Here is a 16499-nt window from a genome sequence, read left to right as displayed (position 1 = left end):
GGTGAGGCATGATCTCTTAGTAAAAGAGAAAGGAAACAAAACAGTAGTGGACACAGGCAAGAGATGGTGTGAATGTTCTCAATGACAGAAGGGTAAAGGCCATTCTTTTTTTTCTTTTTTAAATTTCATTTTATTTGAGAGTGTGAGTGAGCATGGGGGGGCGCAGAGAGAGAGAAGCAGACTCCCTGCTGAGCAGGGAGCCTGACATGGAGCTCAATCCCAAGACTCTGAGATCATGACTGAGCCAAAGGCAGATGCTTAACCAACTGAGCCACCCAGGTGCCCATAAAGGCCATTCTTCAAGGACTCTCTTCAGAAGCTCCATCAGGCAAACCCAAGTAGCTTGGCACATCCATACAGCACCTACTACCTGCTCTTCTGAAAACGCTCCAAAATCCCTCTTCATGCCGACCCTGCCTGATGCCCCGGCTTAGAGCGGGAGTCCGGGCCCGCAGCCCGACAGATGGCCCTCCACCAGACATATCCAGGGGCCTGCCTGCAACTTGAGGCTCCCGACCACAGACTTGGGGCTCCAGCCAGCGTGGGCCCACTGTCTGAAGAGAACACAAGTGCCCACAGTGACTTAGAGATCCTTCCGTTGGGATAGAGGTTACAAAGCTTAAGAAAATTCTAGTGTCGTAAATCTCATGCAAAAAGATACGAATGATTGAGTGACTGAGGAAACCCTTTGCTCTGAAGCTTGCCTGTGGGCCAGCCCCAACTCTTCTCACAGATTTTTATTACAGATGATCATAGTAAAGTATCTGTGGGAACAGCACATCATCGAGCCTACCACATCCCTGTCTAAGAGGAGGACTCCTTTTATGCGACACAGTGAGAAGGGAGGCTCCTCCCTGGCGGTCAAGACTACATGGAGATATATGGCCCCCGGACCTTGTTCAGGCCTATCCGGAGCCAGAGGCAGGTGGCCCTTCAAGCTGGGGCTCTCACTCAACAAATCAACTTGTGCAGCCATTTTCCCTGTGTCTTTCCAAATCTCTCTCACATACAAAGATGTTCCCATGGCAATTGTCCACATTTGACATCTCTGATACGTCGACTGACAATGAGTTGCGGGTAGAATCCGTATTCTTCACAGGAGTACCTTTGCTCCAACTTCTCAGTATTCCAGATATTAGCAAAGGAACAGGGAATGAAGGGCTGAGTTAAACACAGGTCCGGTGAGACCTTAGAGAAGCATCTGCTCCTGGACAGGGAAGCCAGCGCTCATCCCTGCGTAGTCTCTTCAGGTTCACGACTAAACCCATAGTAGGCCCTTAGTAATTACAGGAAGGGAGGGAGGTAAAGGGGGAAGGGGATGGGAAGGAAGAAAGGAGGGGCGGAGGGGAGGAAAAGCAGGGGGTGGGGTGGGAAGAGGGAAGTCCTCACTGGGAAAAGGGCCCCTGCATCCAAGACCACACATCCAGCTCCTGGTGAAGCTGACTGATGACCCTCCCCTTCTCACCCATGCTGACCACATTGACCTCAGCCACCAAATCTCAAGAAAAATAAAAATCACATCAGAATGATGAAAGATGAGTATCTGCGATGGGTCCTGGGCCCTTGCACGGGTCTTCTGACCAGATAGTTCAAAAATTAAACATTAAAAGCAAGATCCTAATGCATTTACCACGTCTGACAAACTGGGCAGGAAGAAACAGAGAAGATGCGCCGAAAGAAGCAAGTATTGCTCAGGACGACCCCGTGCCCCGCCACGGAGAAGAACCGTGTAGAACCCAGTCAGGCTCCCAGGAGGAATGATGGGGGAGCGTTCTCTGAAAACACAAGATCCAAGAACAAAAACAAAAATCCCTGGCTTCATTTTAGAAACTTCACTCATTTTGGAGACTTCACTCTCTAGCAACAGTGTCTAGACATAATCCCCCCTCATCTCCGGCGGACGAGTGTCATTCTGCAGCTGGGGACCCCGAGCTGCAGCTGGACTCCGAGGACCCGGGAGCGGGAAGGGCGCCCCCGCGCCCGGGGCTCGGCTCACCTGGCCAGGTCGTTCGCCGAAGAAAAGGACCGAAGCCACCCCGCCAGCCACTTCCCCGGAACCTGACCCGCCCTAGCACGAAGTCAAGTAATTCTGCCTCGTCCAGCCCCTGTGCGCCTTTGCTGGGAGCCGCAGCGCCCGTGTCACCGCTGGCCAGCGCGCAGTCACACAGGAACCACCTGACGCGACAGCCCCGCGGGTCCGCTGCTGTGCCTGCCGGAGGCCGTGGGCTTATCCGCAAAGTCGGGCCGGCAGGTTACCGTCCTCCCTCGCGGTGGCCACGCGCGACGCCACGCTCCGTGCCTGCGCTTTAAGGACGAAAATTAACCACTCTCCACACACACGACAGGCTGTCTTCATGGGCCCTGAGCCGTCCCGACCCGCTGCGCTGCCTTGGTTCTCCGTGGCTCCGAACGTGACATCCCCCTCTCAGAGCAGCTGTTCTCTGGCCCAGGAGCTGGGTCCCCGCTCTGGTTGGTGCTCCAGCCCCGGGGTGGCCAGCCACAGCGCAGGCCGGGGCGCGGGTCGCTCCGAGTGCCTGCGTGGGTTCGGTCCAGCCCAGAAAACATTCCTAAAGCCCCTCGGTAACTTCAGGCGAACCCCTGCTAAACACAAGGCCCCACAAGGAGGGCGCATTGCTGGTCCTGACCAGGGTGCACGCACATCCCCGACGGCCTCCGCTCCTCTCCTTTCCTGTCTTCTGACCCACCTGACTCTCTCCAGGTGCTCCTCCAGCCCCTCCCCGAACACCTGGCAAAGCAAGACAGGAGCGTGATCCTTTTACTCCAACCTGGGGGCAGTCTGCCCCACGCCTTACCTGGCAGAAGGTCAAGGCCGGGGCAGGGTGGTCACAGTCCTTGGGTTCTTGATCACTTCTCGTGTTTGTCAGGTGTCCTGCATCACCTGCGGCGGAAACCGGTTCCCATTGGTCTTCTCCAGGGTTATTCGGGTGGAGCCCACCCCAGGGTCAGGCCTAGCTCTCCAAAAGGAGACTCAAGAGAGCCGCATGTTGGCAGCTTAATTAGCCTTAGCTTTGTCTTTTTCAGAACAAGGGCCGTGGATGAGGGATTTTGCAGGGTCCCCCGTGTGGCCCATGAGCTCTGTCCAGAGCCCTTCCTCAGCTAGCAGCATCCTTCCCGGCCCTGGGGGTCACTTCCCAAACCCCGTCCTTGTTCACACTGAGTTACTAAGAGTCTATTCAGTACCGTGATAGGCCAATAAACATTTTCTCCGCAGCTGAAACTCCTTTATGACAAACACCATGATAAACATTTAAAAAATTCTTCACAATCACAGAGTACCCATGTAAGCAAGCTGTCCTCCCTGAAGGGGGTCTCCTGGAGCTGGTTGGGTGAGGGAAGATCTAGGTCCCCTCACCTGGGTCCTCCCCCACCTGCCCCCACACTCCAAATGCCCTCCAACCCTCCTCCAACCTCCCAACCTTAACCCCAAGCCCAGCCCCTCCGCTTACACCTGAGATGACTTTGGGCGAATGACCCATGCAGGCCCAGTGTCTCCATCTCTAAAATGGATGCAAGCAGAACCCCCACAGCACCGTGTCCTGGGGAGGGCCAGATGCACAGGGTGCGTCACAAAGCAGGACACTTGATCTGACCCTGAATAACAGCCTGGGGCCCTCCTGCAGCGTACTCCTAGTCACCCCTTCCCCCCATGCTTGGGCCTCCGGATCTGACCCTCGGGTGAAGGGCGGGAGCCCTCTCTGGCCCAGGCTTCAGAGGCCACACCTGCTGGTGAGCCACGTACTATTAGAAGACGGTCCGCCCTCCGGCCTGGCACGTCCCCTGAGCACTCGGGGACCGCTGGGCAGCCACAGGGGGAGCAGGGAAAGACTCAGATTGGGGAAATGAGGGCTCTGTGCACCTTCGTTACTCTGCCTAGACCCATGGCTCTCAAACCTCACTCGGAGCCCTTGTGAAAACCCAGGTCCTGGCCCCAGCCCGGAGCCTCCAATTCAGTGGCCTGGTGGGGCCTGAGAATCTGCATTTCTGTCCAGTTCCGGGGGATGCTGACCTGATGGTTCAGGCAGCACAGTGAGAACCAGGGCCCCATTCTGTCTCTCTCTCTCTGAGGACCGTGCTAGGGAGAAGACGTGTCTCAGGAAAGCACCTTTGCTGGTCCTTCACCTGCTACCACAGACTCAAGCTCCTGAGAAAGCCACACTTAGTCCCTAACATACAGTTAGATCATTCTGCTTTCAACTGCCCACCAAACACATGGGTGGCGCTCACTCTCCCAGCCCTGACTCTGCCCTTGTCCCTCCCTCGTCACCTTAGACTCGCTCTCCCAGGCAGCTTGGCTGGACCTCACTCTCACCTGGCTGCCGGTGTACAGGGAGCACCTCCACTCCCTGCCCCGGGTGTGGGCACACGGACACCAGAATCCGTACAGCACCGCAGACCCCGCAGACACCCTCAGGGGGGCATCAGAAATGAGCAGTGAGCACTTGGAAGTGGCTGGCTGGTCTCAGTCCCCAACTGTTTACGATATAACTGGGGAGGGAGACAAGGTCACGGTAAATAACAACTAGCAGAGATGGGGATAAGAACCCCAAGGGGAAGGGACAATGAGGACGAGAGTCCTTCCCCCAGACCTGGTCAGAGAGGATGAGCTGGAGAGGGCAGGGGAGGGAGGGCCTCGGAGCTGGGTGCAGGGGGCAGGAGAGGCTTGCAGGAGGTGCGGTCCTCGGGCTAGGAAGTAAGTCAGTTTATCCAAGGCCTGGGCGGCCAGATGAGAAGTTTGGGTTTTGCCTAAAAGCAATGGGAAGTCCATGAAGTTTTCTGAGCTTGTGACTTTAGGAAATTGGCATTTTCATTCATTCATTCCTTCATTCACTCACGTAAAGCACAATTATTATTAAGTGGTCGGTGGGTGCTGGGCGGGGACATAACCATGATTACAGTCCCTCCTCTAAGATTGGATTGGAAGCCCACCGGGGCCTGCATTCGGAAGGTACCTACCTCGGGCGGCCAGCAGGAGGCGCCAATGACCCGAGGCACCGCTAAGCCCCGGGGCGAGGGACAGGCGGGGTGCGGGTTGAGGATTGCACGTTAATAGGTCTCATTGGCCCTAACCTTCCTCTTTTAAAATGAAAGAAGCTGAGAGCGCCTGGCAGAGCTGTAACTGAGCGGGACCCCGCGTCCTCTCTGGGGTGGGGTGTCTGAGCTGCCCGGTGGCTGTGGCCCAGCACAGCTGCCCCGGGCCTGGGGAAGGTGGGGTCCAGTCCCACAGGGGGAGGCGCCACACGCCTGTCCAGCAACTTCTGGCCGCTGAGCACGGGGTCTGGTTCTGTACTCCGGGGTCCCACGGCGGGGACAGGGGCGGAGGATTGGGTGAGACCCACTTAGGGAGGAACAGCCATGGATCCAAATAATAAGAAGAACCCTGGCGCTTGCGTGGCGTTTACTGTGTGGGGGGAACTGTTCTGAAGCCGCGCATTTATAAACTCATTTAATCCTCATCAACGTCCCAGGAGATGCAGGGGAAACTGAGGCCTTGGGAGGGGATGGAACTGTTCCCAAGGTCACAGGCTGGGGATCAAGCCAAGAGAAATAACCCGCCCAAGGTCACACGTCTAGGATTCCACCGCCGGTCTGACCTGCAAAGCCCCCTCTCCCCTTGCCCTGGCAGTCCCCCAGCAGGGAAAGACCATTGCAGTGTGCAAGGAGTGCAGCTGCAGTCCCCAGGGACAGAGCACGAGGAGGCCAGCGATCCCCAGGCCACCGTGCCCGGGGCCTCCGTAAAGGCAGCAGGGAAAGCAGAAATCAGCTGAAGAGTTGGTAAGTGAAATGCATTTAGTCTCCTTGCTGGACAAATACAGCTTCACAGCAGACTGGAAACCAGGCCCTAACGTAGAATTCTCAGGGGAGCACGCCCCGCCCTAGCCCCTTCTCTTCCCTCAGCCCGGCCCACCCCCTCAATGCCAGCGCCTTCCCCGCACACGCCATGTGGACCCCCGGCCCACCGTCCAAGTGCCCTTGGCGCCCCACTAGCCACCCTTGCCATGCCTCGGTCGATGAACACCTACAGGGCAGGCCTCTCGGAGAGGACGGCCCAGGACTGGGCTGGTTGACCTCGCAGCCTCCGCGCCCCACCAGAGCCCGGGCCGTCTCTCAGGGGTGCCCTGTGTTTGCTTGACCCTGCCCCCTCTAGCCTCGGGCTGTGAGAGCTGGACCCTCCTGGCACATTCCTCCCAGGCCCCTGTGATTGTCACCAAGCGAACACAGTACCAGAGAGGTGCCGATGTCCCTGGGGCACTAATGCACTGCTTGTGACTTTCTTCTCTTTACTCGGATAATGAAGCTGACCCAGGCTTCGGGTTTCCATCCTTGCTTTAGCTACCAGAAAGCTCGGCGCAACGCCGAACCTTGAGTCATAGCAATTTTATCACCTTCCTTGCTTCCTCCTCCTTCCGCATGACTTTTCCATTTTCTAGTCCCATTTTAGCAACCTTGTTGTACTCATGCCTTTTACTGGATGCTGCCTGAAATCCTTTTTAGAAGCTGACAGGGTATAAATTATAAGTAAAAAAATAAATACCGCTGAAATCTTCCCATTGTAGCTTTCTTATTTCTGGAGTTATCTGAAGGCCTCACATGGCGTTTGTGATAAATTCAACATAAAACATTTGATGCACTGACACGTTTTCAAAATTTCTGTTTCTGCAGGAGACCCTGGCTTGCTGTAATCCTGGACTCACAACTGAAAACTTTTCAAGGGAAAGCAGTTTATAAACATTGTTACTTTGAGCCCTGGCTGTTTGCAACACCTCACCTATATCTTCACAAGTATTGTTTAAAATTGGGGATTATTCTTGGCCAGGTGGGAACAGCTGAAGGGGGAGGTGGGGAAACGTAGCATAGTGTCACTTCTGGTTGGAGAAGAAAGGTCTTGGGGAATTTCTACTTCAGCAGAGAGATTCCCATGTCGTTCCTTTTCTTTCTGCCGCGCTGAGAGGGACCAAAGGAAGGAGGGACGTCCTGGCGGATAGGAGAGGGTGGGCGTGCAGAGAGGTAAATTGAGGCTGCGATTAACTCTAAAGGGAGTTCTGGTTCTGAGGAGACACCCCTGAGCTACCAGGGTCAGGACAAAGGCACCTTCTGACCTAAGGCTGGGAAAAGTGAGAAAGGGACGGATGGGCCTTTGTTACATACTTCAGTTTTTGAAATCTTAGCCTGTGAGATTAGATACTTTACCATTTCATGCTATCAGTATTTCGCAGCTGTAATAGAAAGCAATAATGAAATGAAATGGAATAATCTAGCCCAGCATAGAATATGATAAAATAGCATGGAGTAGAAAGTTGTTCAAAAGAAGTAGTAAGCGTGCACGTGTGCAGAACTTGCCACTGACAGATGGATCTTTCACGAGCTTTGTTCTGACCTCTTCCCCTCAACTTCTGCCCACACCTAATTTGGCCCTAGCTCGAACCCTCTAAACCCTGGGGTCTCTGTCCCCATTCCTGTCCCCTCTCGACACCCTGAACTTGAAGAGTGACCCTCCCCCTCAGTCACAGGCTGGTTCTTCCGGCCATGATCCTGAGTATTCACCCTGGTGACATCTCCTGCTTCTGTCCCTGGCCTCCTGGCCCTGGGTCCTCCCCGCTCTGAGCTCACCGAGGCTCGCTGAGAAAGATGGCAGTCTCCTCCTCTTCTGGGCTACGTGAGCAAAGCCCCTGCCACTTGCAGAGGCAAGCCCTAATCGCTGGCCAAATTTTGAGAGAAGCATAGTCCTAAAAAGAATCTACAAAACCAAATGTATTAAGGGCTGGCAAAAGCCACAGCTCCAGGAAGCTTGGCCATGCGGCGTTCTTCTCAATGTGAAAAGTGTCATCAAACTATTTACCTGCAGTTACCACTGAGCGCTGACGTTTGGGTGGTTTTTAAAACCTCCTTTAGACTCTTTGTACTGTTTGATTTTTTTTTTCACCCCGTGAGCATGGATCACTCTTCTAACTAGAAAAAGTGATTAAGCTTTTTTTTTTTTTGAGAATAAAAAATTATTGCCTACAGTATACTGTTGATCTAAACCCCAAACAGTCCCCAAGTCCAATCCCTCGTGGGGAAGGAGATGGGCCCCAACTGCCTCCTCTCAGAATCATAGCTTCTACCTCCTGGAAGCCTTTCCCCTGCGGGTCTTGCCTGACCGGGCCGCTCAGATTAGATGAGATCATCGGTCTCTCATGTTTTCTCTGCCTCTGGAGTGGAGCCCCGAGCTCCCCTCTGGACATTCCTGAACACCCAGGAAATGGAGACTTCATAGACGTTATCAAGTATGATTGGTGTCTTAAGGAGAGGGAGAGAGACACAGACACACAGGAGGAAGCTGGCCATGTGAGGCTGGAGACAGAACGTGGAGAGATGTGTCTCCAAGTCATCGGATGTCAAGGATTTCTGGGAACACCATAAGCTAAGAGAAAGGCATGGAACAGAGTCCCCCTGGAGACCTCACAGAGAGTGCGGCCCTGCCCACACTTTGATTTTGGACTTTTGGCTTCCAGAATCAATTTCTCCTTGAGGAAGTACCTTTCCATTGTCTGCAGCTGCCCCAGGAAGCGGCTCCCATGCCCCGGTTCGCTCCACACCCACGAGCTGACCCAGAGCCACCTGTGCTGCCAACCCCCATCCCCCTGGGCGGGTTTGCCGGGCTGTCCCTCTCATGATGTGCCAGCTCCCGGAGGAGCTGGGTCCGCGTCGCTCTCCTCTGCCTCCCTGTGCCTCCCCCCCGCCCCACGCACTCAGCACTTTGCATGCAGTAGATGCTGAGCAAATGCCCTCCTGTTGAGGACCCAGTGGGACGCGGAGGTCAGCCTCTCCTGCCCTCCTCTGATGCACCGCGAGGCCTTTCCTTCTAAGACCAGTGCACACTTCCACCCCCATCCCGGCCCCCAGTCCCGTGCACGGTCTTCCCACGTGTCGTGTCGGGATTCCCAGGGACTCGGGAGCCCTCTGGCTGCAGGGCACGCGGCACGGGCCTGAGGCTGCCCTGCGCTCTTCGTCCAGCAGAGGGCGGCCGAGTCCGGGCCCGGAGGCCGCGGCATGCGGCGCTCGGGCGGCGCCGTCGGGGACGCCGGGGAGCGGGGCGGGGCGGCGACTCAGCGTCTCGGGACTGGGTGGCCGCGGCGCAGGCTCCTCGCAGCCCGGGGGGTGGGGGTGGGGGCGGTGGCGCCCAGCCACGCCCCTGGGCGCCGCCCTGGTCCCCGAGCCCCGCCAGGTCCTCCGCGAAATGCGCCGGAACGAGGCCTTGCTCTCTCTCCATCTTCCGCCCCATTCCCTAGACCGGGGCCCACGGGGCACCCTCCAGACCCCCGCGGCCCAGAGGCGCGGTCACGGCCGCGTGCTCACGCGTGTCGCCCCCACGCTGGTCTCCCCCCACCGGCCCGGCCTGGACGGAGGTCCCCGAAGGTGCGCAGGGTCTGTGTGCCCCTGACAAGGCCCCGGAGTCGCACCCGACCCAGCGCACTGCCCTGCGCGCTCTCGGACCCTCTAGGGACTCGTCCTCTCTGACTCCCCGCTCCGCGGAGGGGCGGCCCCTCGCGCTGCCCGCGCATGGAGGGACCCCGGGTGCAGGGGCAGGCCCACCTCTCCTACAGACTCTTGGCGTCCCAAGCGGTGTTTCTGGCAATGTGGGTTTTCACGTGCCCTTTTCCAGCTGTTTGCCTTTGAGTTGATTTGCTTCCGACCGGTAACTACAATGTTCAGGGTAGAAAAACGATAGACCAGCGAATGAGTGAACAAAGCCACCGGAAATCCCAGCTGCTGCCCGAACTATCTCGGCGGATCTGCAGCCACATTTTGCCCCGTGTGTGTGCGTGTGCCTAGCCAGAGATACATATTATTTTTCCAAAATAGGAATCACATCCTCTGGCTTATCTCTGTCACCTTTCTTTTTTTAAAGATTTTATTTTATTTTATTTTTTATTTGAGAGAGAGAGCGCGCGCACGTGGGGGGAGGAGCAGAGGGAGAAGGACAAGCGGACTCCGCACTGAGCACAGAGCTGGTCAGGGGGCTCCATCCCAGGACCCCAAGATCATGAGCTGAGCTGATATCCAGAGTCAGATGCTTAACCAACTGAGCCACCTGTCACCCGCTTTTCCACTGGATGCAAGGGGAACGTCTATGAGAGGGCTGCAGAAGAGGCCCCAGGACCTGCCCAGCTGAGGGCTCTCGCTGGGAGGTTTCTGGAACAGGAGCGTCATGGGCCCTCAAGGCCAGCATGGCTCACACCCTCTGTCAGCTGTTGGTGAGGTCTCCTCCCCACTGCAGCTCCCAAGGCTTCGTTCGGTCCCTTCCAAGAGCAGTCTGAAGAACACCCCATTCCTGTACCTCTTCTCATTTTCCCTGCCCACCTTCCAGGTGAAACAGCTCTGCCCTTTGTTGAGTGCTGCTTCTTTCTTGTGCGAATTTAAATATAAGCAATCCAAAATGAATCTTCCTGACACATGAAGGAACATCATTCTTTCTGCGTGTGGGACAGGAAAGATGGGCCTCCAGATCAGCGGGGTGGGGAGGGGCGGCGGGGGGGGGGTATGATTCTGCCCCCCTGGGGACATGTGGCAATGTCTGGAGACATTGTTAACTGTCACAAGGGGGTTTTGCTCCTGGCGTCCAGTGCATAGAGGCCAGAGGTGCTGCTGAGGCCCCCACGATGCATAGGACAGCCCCCAGAAATAATTAGCCACCCCAAATGTCAGTAGCGCAAAGGTCCAGGACCCCTGCTCCAGATGTTGGCAACACCCTCTCTTGGGGTCCAAGAGCCTCCCAGCCTTGGTCTGCCTGCAGCACTGCCTGAGGGGCCATGCCTTGACTGGTCACTCCCAGGCCCTGTCCCTTCCACCCCAGACATGAAAGGCCTGGTGACAAAGAAGGGCGGGAGCTGGAGAGGTAACAGAAATTAGGGGCCCGGAGCCCTTGGGGAGGTGGGGAGGAGAATCACTCAGGAGCAGATGTGCCCTGTTTTGCTTTATTTTACTGAGCATGGATTCTGAGCATTTTCTCAGTTTTGGGGGCGGGGTGCGGGGAGGAAGACATGACTCACTTCAGCCCTTCTGACTGCAGAATCCCAGAGTGTTCGAGCTCAACGCAACCGGAGACATTTTCTCGTCCGACCATTTCGCTTTGCACACGGGAAACAGGACCCGGACTCAGGAGTTCACAAAGCCTGTGCCTCAGTTTCTCAAATTAAAAATAATAGCATCTCCCTTTCGCCAGGTACCGCCTGTGCCTCGGGCACGTTCACACACTCTGCATTGCCCATGACAACCCTGTAATGGAAGCGTGACTCACCCACTTCACAGGGGAAGGCGCTGCGCCCCTTGGCTCCAGGTGGCTTCCCCGGAGCCCCAGAACCAGCAGATGGAGGAGGAAGCCCACCAGGGTCCTCTCACCCCGAACAAGACCAGGCCCCTGGCTCTCACACTTGGCTGCCCATTAGAATCCTCTGCGGCTTTAGAAAATGCAGATGCCCAGGAGATGCAGATGCCCTCAGAGATCTGACTTCATTGGTCTGATGTGCATTCCGGGCGTTGAGATTTTCAAACGCTCCCCTGAGGGGTCCAGGTGCAGCAGGTGTAGGGAACCCTCTCAAGCAGACCCCCTCTGACCCATAGCGCACGACCTGGGTTAACATCCTGGATGTGATGTGAGCGCAAGGAAGGGTCTGTTTCACAAAATTTTGAGGTCTTAGGATATTGATGAGGGAACAGAAGGCCAGCTGAGGACAAACCCTGCAAACCCCCCCCCCCCACCTGGGTGGGACAGGTAATGTTCTTCCAGGAAGCTCCCGACTATCTTCACGTTAATGTCTTGCTAGAGGGAAAAACAATCTTAACTGGACAATGGCAAGGCCTAGGATATCCTGTCTTCTTTAACATATGAAAGTACTTTCTCAATCTCCCTTTTTCCTTACCTCCCCAAATCCATGGTATATAGTCAGCCACCCCTCACAACCCGGGGCAGCCGTTCTTTCTGCCCAGGGGTCCTGTCCCCGTGCTTTCATGAACTGCCATTTTGCACCAAAGATGTCTCAAGAATTCTTTCTTGGTCATCGGCTCCGGACTCCATCCCACTGAACCTTACCTTATATTCCAAAACCACATCAATATCTTCTTGGTAAAAGCCCCTATTCGGTGTGTCTATAACCATTAGGATTGGCTTCATATAAGGTGTCTTTCCATCTGAATACTGAGGTCCCCAAACCTGGTCTATTTTGAGGCCTGCATTTTCTGGCTGCTCCTTGGATGTTTGGAGGGTTGATTTAACAGCTTAAATACTACCCCTGGGCTGCAGGGCAAGGGGCTAACCCAAACATCCCAGCTCGGTGTGGGCAGCAGAGGGGCACAGGCCTGGGAGTCACAGCCCGCCCACTGTTTACCAGCTCAAGGCACCCTATGCCCTGGGGACACTTGCATCTTTAGCAGAAGGTCTGGAAATGGAAAGGCCCTCAGAGGAACAGCCTGCCAGAAGGGGCGTCTCTGGCGCTGAGGGAGGGGTGGATGACTGGGGCCGGACAGGGGCTTCGACCCCACCGCCCGCCCACATGTCTTCTTTCAAGTCTGGGACAAAGGAGGGCCCGTTCTTCCCTGGAGTTGCAGACATCTGCATCCTTGCCCTTCAGCCAGAAGAGCACTTGAAAGCAGACGGTGCAGGGGAGCCCGAGGCACCGCATTTAATCCTGGCAACACCCCGGGGTGGCTCTGAGCAGGCTGCTGACTCAGTTGCCCGCCTGTCTGCTCCCCCAACCCTGGGGTGCTGGTTGTGCCTGAACCCCAGTGGCGGCTCCATCAACATATTGTGACGTGTCTGTGCCCTTGGAGCTCAGCCCTCCAGGCCTCTTTCTAGGGCAGGAGTCCCTCTGTCGAGGCCTCACCCCACCCACCCAACCCCACCCCCATCCCCCACCCCCGTCAGCCTGTCAGTTTGGCCTCCCTGTTCCAGCTATTCTTGAATTGTTCCATCTCCCACCTCAGCCAGTTTCCTTTAACTGCAAACCTTCCTACTTTCTGTGGAAGCCCCAAATGCACAACTGTGGCCAGTATCAGACCGCTACCCTTCTCTGCTGGCTGAAACTCTTTTGATGTGTCTGTGTCACCAGTTTATTTCCTTTCTTCACCTTCCCAGCTCTATCTCGACAGGGATTTTTACATAAAAAGGACTGCTCCCTTCTGCGAGTGTTCATGCCTGTGTTTGCGGTGTGCGTGCCTGCGTGAGCCATGTGGGCATGGGGGTGTCTTAACCGTGCTGATGAGACCTCAGGTGTGGTTCCAGGGCCAGCAGCTGGAGCACCTGAGGACCAGTGAGAACTGCAACTCGAGCCCCACCCCGGATCTACTGAGGGGGAAACACTGGGGTGAGGCTCGGGGGTCTCTGTTTTAATAAGAACCACTGATCTTCAGTATAATCCAGTTTTTTTATGATCTGCTTAAGGCAGAAACTTACGATCTGCTCTGTTAAGATACGACCACGTACACAGTAAGAGCTCTGATGTAGTTAGAGAGGGGTCAGTAGACTTTCCCTTTTTCCAAATGTCTCTGTTCGTGATTTAACGGGTAAGACAGGCATGCGTGTCCCTGTGCGCGTGTGCTCACACACTCATTCCCACCGTCCTCGGATTTTGAGAGGCCTCTCCTCAGCCCCTGGCTCTACTCCACGGGACATTCAGTCGTTGAGAAGAGCAGGTCTGAGTCTCCCGACTTCACAGCAAGGTAATGGTTTCAAAGAGAACGGCCGGAGAAAGCAATGATTATGTCAAAGGAATAAAACTGTGATGGTGGAATTTCAGGCTCCTGGCTGAGTGGTGGTGATGGTGATGTGGACGTGATGGCGGTGGAGGTGGCAGTGATGGTGGCGGTGGAGGTGCTGGTGGATGATGGTAGTGGTGATGCAGGTGGAGAGGTGATAGTAAAGGTGGTGGTGGAGGTGGTGACGATGGTGATGGAGGTGGACGTAGTTGCAGTGAAGGTGGTGGTGGTGGAGGTGTTGGTGTTGGAGGTGATGGTGGTGGCAGTGGAGGTGGTGTTGGTATTGGTGGTGGGAGTGGTGGGTGTGGTGGTGATGATGGTGGGGGTGGTGATGAAGCTGGTATTGGTGGTGGGGGTGGTGGTGGAGGTGATGGAGATGAAGGTGGTGTTGGTGGTGGAGGTGATGGAGATGATGGTGGGGGTGGTGATGAAGGTGGAGGTGGTTGCAGTGAAGGTGGTAGTGGTGGTGGTGGAGGTGTTGGTGTTGGAGGTGATGGTGATGAAGATGGTGGTGGTGGAGGTGATGGAGATAAAGGTGGTGTTGGTGGTGGAGGTGATGGAGATGATGGTGGGGGTGGTGATGAAGCTGGTATTGGTGGTGGGGGTGGTGATGGAGGTGATGGTGATGGTGGTAGAGGTGGTGTTGGTATTGGTGGTGTTGGTGGTGCAGGTGGTGGTGATGGCGGTGGGGGTGGTGATGAAACTGGTATTGGTGGTGGTGGTGGTGGTGGAGGTGATGGAGATGATGGGGGGGTGATGCAGGTGGAGGTGGTGTTGGCCTTGTTGCTGTCACTGGTGTGGGCAATAATGGCACCAGTGCTGCTTACATAGCAGTCCCTCAGATCATATTACCCGCTCCCCACTCCTTACCCAACAGGTCTGCCCTGCATGTATCACAGTGTGTGTGTGTGTGTGTGTGTGTGTGTGTGTGCTGTGTGTGTGTGTGTGTGACGGTGCACAGGCACTTGGACTTACAACGGGCATGTGTCTGCCACTTTGGCTTGAGGGCCTCCGAAGTTTACAAAACCCCTAAAGCTTTTAAAATAAAAATAGGGGTTAAACCATTTGGATCTTCCAAATTAGAAAGAATAAATGAACCACCCAGCTGTAGTTATAGGCAATTAATGTGATTCTGGGAGGGCTTCGCTGCAAGATAATGGAAAAGCTGATTATAAACGAGCCAGGAGTAACGAGGGAGGTCAGAGCGGTCCCTTAGCTCTGAAGGAGAAGCCGGAGCTCGGCTGCATCCCGCGCCGGCTGCTCCAAGGCTCGGGTCTCCTTCCGCCCTGGCTTCCAAACCCAGCTGCCCACTCGGGCCAAGGCCGGGGCGGGGCGGGACTGAGCCGCGGTCACCCGGGCTGGGGAGCCGCTGGAGGGCGGGCGCCTGGCCTCCTTTGTGCAGCTCCTGCAGCTTCAGGAAGAAAAGCGGCTGAAAATAAACCCGGAGAAGAGCAAGGAAAATGAGGGCAGAAAGGGAGAGAGCAAGAGGAAGGTTCCCCACGAGAACAGACTAAAAACAGGACTTCTGACCTGGAAAGACACCGGCAGGAGCAGGGAGATGGGAGAACATGTGTGAGTCAGGGAGCTAACGGACGGCTCTTCACTCCTGCAGGAGGAATCTCGAAACCACACTGCACGACCACTGACCACCGTGCTCCTTAGAACGACCCCGTGGCTTGCATATTTGAGTTCCAATTTTATCCTTGTCTTCAGTTTTTTTTCTTTTTTATCACTCTCCTGGGTCTTTTAAATACATATAAATTTTATGTTTTGTTTTCTTATGTCCTACTGCAAATTCTTTTTTCTTGTTCTTGTTTTCTTTTTAAAGCAGACTCCACTCCCAGTGTGGAGCTCAACGCAGGGCTTGAACTCACGACCCTGAGATCGTGACCTGAGCCAAGACTGAGAGTCAGATGCTTCACTGATGGCGCCAGCCAGGCGCCCCAACAAATTCTTTCCTAAAAACAAGTCAGAGCAGAAGGAACGGACAAACCAAGTCTGAGGTACTGTATGCTCGGAGCGCCTACCATGAGCTGACCCAGGTCACCAGGCACGCTGTGGTTCGGGTTGAGCTAGAACAATCTTGAACCACAGCCTTCTGGTCTTCAGAAACTGCAGTTTGGGCCACGCCTTGTCTCTGGAGACCTGGCCGGCAGCCAAAGGGGTCTTGCCCTTTGTATGTCAACCCTCTGGGCCTCCTGGTTGGCAAGACCTGCTTTCTGGCCCTATTCAGCCCTGGAAGGAGCTGTGTCCTCAGAGGCGGGAGGGGTTCACCCTCTTCCTCCAACAGTCTGGCTGTAAGAAGCACTCCCCCGCTTCCAGCTCCCCCCATGTGGGAGGAGCACTGTGGGATCCTTACAGGCTAGCCCTACCCTTGGGGGAACAGCCACTTCCCCTTCAAATCCAGTGTTGCCATACTGGACCTTGTGAGTAATTCATGTGACCCACGATGGCCTTTATGTGGTAGTGCGTGTGGCTAGGTTGGGAGTGAGACTTTGAGAACTCCCATCCACAGCTTGCAAAGCAACAGCACCACGAAGTGGCTAAGGGCCTGGGTTCGAATCCCAGCTCCTCCGTGATCCCTCCTCCTGGCTGGGAGACTGACTTAGCCTCTCTGCACATTAGTGTCTTCACCTGCCAAGTGGGGATGGTAATACGCCTCCCTTGCAGAGTTACTGGGAGTATTTATAGATGAGAGATGTAAAGTGCTTGGTTCAGTGCCAGGCATGATGCAAATTACAACGATG

The sequence above is a fragment of the Ursus americanus genome, chromosome 11 (genome assembly GCF_024610735.1).
Source record: "Ursus americanus isolate L20-20 chromosome 11, mUrsAme1.1.p, whole genome shotgun sequence".
Lineage (NCBI taxonomy): Eukaryota > Metazoa > Chordata > Mammalia > Carnivora > Ursidae > Ursus > Ursus americanus.
This window is presented reverse-complemented; position numbering follows the sequence as displayed.